Source organism: Lichenostomus cassidix, chromosome W (assembly GCF_008360975.1).
Source record: "Lichenostomus cassidix isolate B80296 chromosome W, HeHo_3.0, whole genome shotgun sequence".
In the NCBI taxonomy this organism is placed as follows: Eukaryota; Metazoa; Chordata; class Aves; order Passeriformes; family Meliphagidae; genus Lichenostomus; species Lichenostomus cassidix.
Genome location: NC_139510.1, coordinates 2,673,806 through 2,679,805, shown reverse-complemented (window position 1 = coordinate 2,679,805; position 6,000 = coordinate 2,673,806).

Below are 6,000 nucleotides of genomic sequence, written 5' to 3'. Positions count from 1 at the left end.
ACGCTTTCTCCAGATTCAGGAATATAGAAAACAATTCCGCATACTTCAATTCATCAAACCTGCTCTGGGCCTGAAGTTCTACTAGTAGTTCTGTGATTAACTGGTTGTCCAAACTACCTAGACGGGGCCATTTCCCTCCCCTCCCCAGTTTCAACACAGGCCACACCCACAACGAGAGCCTAGTGAGTTCCCCTGTGTTCAGGGGGATTCTTTTCCCCATTAGGATGTTCCAGTTTTTTAAGATCAGACCCAGCAGGGAATCCTGCGGGAATTTTGGGTTAGTAGAAGATGTACCACCCATGTTTTGTTTATAAGTGGAAAAGAAAGAGTCGGAAAGAAAATTCTTAGCCCAGTCTGGAACGAGAATCGAACCAGCAGTTCCCTCAGCACAGCAGAGTAAGGAAAGCGAAAGACTGAAAGAGCATGCTCAATCTGAGACCCTGGCAGGGTTTGAACCACCCACCCTCAGTAGACGGGCTCACGCCCCTAACCTCTGAGCCACGGGCTCCCCCTGAGCTGCTAATTGGCCCTTGAGAGTGATAACGAGAGGCATCCGTCTTTCTTCACAGCCCCCCTGCGGAAGCGGAGCGGGTTGTTAAACCCCCTACTTTTTATGGACCCCCTTGGCCACACTCCCTCCCAATCTCCTGGAGATCTCCCCTAAATGCTAGCTAGCAATAAAACCATTCCCCTTTGATCTCACCTCTCCTGCTGTGTTTCTGCGGTAGGTCTTTCGGAAACTCCCTGGTTTTCACAATCCTGGATTGCCGCTTCCCTCCCAAATGCTGGCGAGGGGGGGGGAATAGTGCAGCGGGGTGTTTCTCGATCCAGAATTTGATTTTTGGGGTTCCTCTGCTCCTGCCTGGCTCGCCAGAACTGCTGCCTTAAAAGCTAGTAAAAATATGAGGCAGACACAGCAGTATAGGGAAAAAGGGTATTACCTGGGTTTTAATAAGATCCCAGGTACACACTTGGCAAAGGTGGAAAACACGCTGAGCAGCACACCCGTGTACAACGCGTATAGAATTTTATGGATCTCACAAATTAGCATATCTACCTAAAATCCCCCAATAAGAAGCTTAACAAATGAAGTAATTGTCCCCCCACTCTAATTATCCCCCCCCAAGTGAGACTACAGCCTAGTTTACAAAAACATGTTCCAGACAGGAGGCTCCATCCAAGGTTGGAGACTCTAGTTTTGAGATAGTTATGAATGTTTCGTCTTCCCCATTGGAGAACCCCCAAACTAAGCTAAATATCAGACTACAAGAGTTATAAACAGGTAGGGCTAAGGTACAAGGAGTGTTTGTTAAGGGTACAAGGAAAGGGTATAAAAATCTATTAAAAGGGTATAAAAAGAAAGGACAAAAATCATCAGGCATCATTTATAGGAGCAGTCCTGTCATTATTCAGCAAAAGTATTGTCGGGGGTTAAGAATTTCTTCCCATTCCTGTTACTAAGCAACAAATAGTTAGATGTTTAGAGCGATCAAGTCTTTTGTAAAAGACAAAAGCTGGGCTTGGGCAGGGCAGGGTAAGGGTAGAGCCAGCCCTTAGAACTCTCTCTCGTGGTTCGGACGCTGAGAGGAGAGGCTGCTCTTTTTTGCTCTTCGGCTGCAACCAGAGGGAATCCAACTGTGCCCTGTTTTTTTCTCTTCTCCTGGCTGGGTGAGCTTTGATTCAACCTTTCTCCCCACGGGGAAGGGCACGTTTTCCCCCGGGCTGCGCTTCCTCGCGGCTGCTGCCGGGAGAGTCCCGCGACCTCTGCTGCCTGCCCCTGCCCTCTGCCGCATGAGACCGCGGCGTCTGCTGTGACTGCAGAAATCCTTGCTGCCTCGCTGGCTGGAGAGAGAGAGCCGGCGCCCGCCCCTGCTGCCCTGTTTTCTCGCTGCTCCGAGCTGTTTCGCTGCCCTGCGTGCTTCTCAGCATGCCCGCCATTGCCAGCTGCCGGAAGCTGACCTGACCCTGCACCACAGCGCCACCTGCAGCCGCTCGGGAGTCATCGCACCTGCCCTGCCCGGCTGAGAGCTCAACAGCGCCCCTGCTGCTTGCAACCGTGATTACACCACACGGGAAAAGGCTTGGCAGCTCGCAAGTCATCTGCTATTGGTTTTCTGGTTCTAGTTGTGGTTGCTATTATTGTTATTGTTTGTTTATAGATACTAGTAAAGAACTGATATTCCTTTTTCCCATACCTTTGCCTGAAAGCCCTTGATTTACAAAATTAAATAATTTGGAAGGAGGGAAAAAAAATCACATTCTCTGTTCTAAGGGAGGGTTCAACCTCTCTTGGCAGACACCTGTCTTTCAAACCAAGACAAGTATTCAAACGATAAGAGGCTAAGGTGTTGCCTAAGAAAGTTTTCCTACTATAAACTTTAAATTCCTTTGAAAAGTCAGCAATACTTAATTCGTATGTGCATGTTTTACCACGTTGGACATCGCCAGTTTAGTCACATTTATACTAAGTCTCCTAGAATGCTTAATATGAGACTTAGCAGCTATTGCTATATGAAAAGTGTTGAAGAATTTTTTTTTTTAATGTAGGTTGATTGCAGGTCAATTTTCCCAGTCTGTGCAAGGCAAACTCTCCTTTTCATCCTCCAATTCAGGTGATGCTTCCTTAATTCATCGCAATGCTTCATGGATGCTCCTTGTCAACGGGTCAGTATCAAGAAGAATTGTAAAGGATTCTCTCAAAACATTTTTCTGCACTTTCTTCAGATTCACCCCTTTCCTGATCTGTACCAAGATGTTATTGCTATCATCTTCATTGGGAAAAGGAGGGAGACTTCTCTGCTCAACTTTTCTTATGTGAAAGCTGCCACACTTCAATGAAGCTAGCACTTCATCCATTGGGGAACTCACTGCAGGAAAATCAAAAGAACTTCAGTATTATTTTTACTAAATTTATTCAGTCTCCTTTTGTATTTCCTACAGACCAAAAAGTAGCCACATGTAATTAATGTCATAGGCCCATACCATAAATAGAAAGGAGACTGCAGTATTTTACATGTTATAATTCTGTAACTTTATTATTGTTTTACTTTCCAAGTTTTTCTTCCCCATTTCCAGGTCAAAACTGGATTATACAGACAATTATAATTTCTGGAACCACGTAACCTCCTATTAGGCAGCTAGCAGAACTTTTCGAATAAGATGGCTTTCCTATTTACACTCAAGAAAATCAAGACAGCCGCAATGAATCCAACATAACGAAAGTATATTATATTATATTATATTATATTATATTATATTATATTAATTTCTTGACTGTCGCTGTTGAGCAGCTAGCAGAGTAATGAAGGCACCAGTTCTCAGTGGCAAGAAGGAATGACCTTTATTGTTTTGATTTCATCACATATATAGAGTTCTCAAAAGTCACCCAGATTGGTCAGTCAGAAGCCTTCCCCCAGGCCTGATTGGCCAGGCCTGCACTGTCCAAGTTCTGGGACACTGTTCCAATAACATCCAAACTTTATCTTTATTTATAAAATACAAGAAGAATTCTCGTGGGAAAAACCTGTGCTAGCCACACTTGACTTTGAGACTCAGGTAATGAGTATGCATCTTAAGTATTGGACTGTGCAGTCACAGAAATGCAAGCACAGAGGAGAGCCTACATTCTCAGCACTTGCATTTTGTGACTGTGATGCCAAAATTATTTTTGCTTTTATATATTCTTCATATACATTTGTAGCTCTGTAGACTGTTATTATATAGTTATATAGTTTCTTAACTTCAGTACTTCAGTACTTTTCCTATTAGATAAACAAATTCCTGAGGGCCAGTCCTAATCTTGCTTCTTATGGGAATCAAGGACAAGACACCTTCCCTAGACACTTTCCCATAAACAACGAGCAAGGAAGGGGAGCTTCAGAAGGGGTCAAACCAAGAGCAGGAATTACTTCATCACCTCTGTTTCTAATTGGGTATTCTTGTCAATTATGCTAATTTGCTAAACTTATAAAACTGGACTTGCCCTATGTTACACATGCATCTTTGGTGCATTTTTGGCTTGTATTTCAGCATGTTGTGCACCTGAAGGGACCTTCATTAAAACTGCAACTGCATTTTATCACCTAACCTTGTCTGGCTCTTGATTTTAGGGCTCAAAAAGGCAACAGCTGATTTTACTTACTGTATGACTATTACTACATCCCAATGAGGTAAGCAATTGTATAGTCAGCTGCAACAACATGCATTTTCCTGCTCCTCTTGATTCATACACATATCAGCACCTAGTCATAGTGTGTTTATATAAATTTTCTTCCTTTATAATTAATGAAAACAGAGAAGTAAGAATTAATACTTTGTCACAAATCCTTCCTTTATCACCAATTTGAAACTAGTTCTCTACAGGAATAAAAATCAGGCTTCAGCTCTTTGAAGAGCTACAAGTAAGATCTCCATGTCAGAGAATACAACATAATAAAACACAACAGTCCAAAATAGCTCCTGCACAATAGCAGATAAAATGTGCAGCACATATCAAAGAATAGATTAATATCCATCTCCATTTTTGGTATACTTTGTATATTTTTAAAGGTTCTTTTGCATTTTTGAGTGGACTTTGTCCATCAAACTAATGGCCCAGACAGTTGGAAAAGATATGAGGAAAATAGAGAAATAAAAGAAGAAAACAGAACTGCATTTTTGGAAGAGGAAGGAAGGACTGTAAAATACTCATCTGTCAGAGATACAAATTTCTGAAGCCACTTAGAGACTTGGAACATCGCAGGGAATACAGAGCAGCAGGTAGAGAGCTGCTGCACATATTAATGATACTATTAAGAGAGAGGATATACATTGATTTTATATTTGTCATTTTATGATGCAAAATCAAATTGTACACACAATACAAGTTTTATAGAAAATTGAAAAATAAAATGGGTATCAGAAAAAGAAACAATAGGACCACAGAAAAATAAACATGGAGCACAGCAGCATCAAAACTGGTAATGCATGTAAGACACTGTACCTGTGACTTGCAAGACTTGGAAGAGTTTAAAAATTCTACGACTATTCAGTTGCTTCAAGGTTTTTCAATAATTTAAGGACACCCTAACATCTCCCAGCTAAGCCCTGTGCTTTATTCATTCACCTCAGTTTCCAAAGAAGTTTTTGATCTTTTATTTATTTATTAGCATGCTTTCCTGAATGAATATAGATTTAATTCTTAATTTAGTTAAATGTATATATTCTTACTCGGCTCTCAAGGGGAATTGAGAATTTAAGAATTTTTGTATGAAAATTTGAAGAAAGCAGTCCCAAGGTTTCCTATGCCCCAAAACAAGTATTCATTTTACTAGGTCATAAATTATGTAAAATTCTGTTTAAAGAAAAAAAAACCCACTACATACTCAGGTGAAGCATATAATATTTACAGTGCTAGCTGTAAACAAAATAGGAAAAAAGAATCTTTTAGGCAACATTTAGATGTATTTTCCAACTAATCTAACATGGTAAATCATAGGACCAGTTTACAAGTGTTTTCTGTCTAACTGAACAAGTATACCACATACTAACATTTGTTAGAGTTGCCAACATTTATCAACGGAAAAGGATTTAACAACTTTCCTGTTGCTGTCGCTCTGGCTCAACTGAGTGTCCCTAGCCCACTGCACAGTGGCAGTGCCCCGCAGGACGAGTCATGGGAGTAAAGCACCCCTAACTAAAAGGGGTGCTCCCAGAGAGCCTTGGAATGAAGCTACTGGTCCAGCTCATCTCTCCTCCCACATTACATTTAAAGATAGATTCTGGAAAGTTCTCCTTTGTTTGCCAGTGCAGTGTTCTGTGATGGGAAAGATCAAAGTTCTGTACCCTCCTCCCTTATTCCCTCATAAGATCAAGTTATTGTCAATCCTGAGTTCTATGTACCCCGTTGGTCCTTTCGGTTTCCCCCCCTCCCCTTTTCCCCCGCTATAAAACCGACAACACAACGCAGGATCCCTGCTTTCGGACCGTCGAGCCAGTCCCCGTCCCGTTCCTCCCTCCATC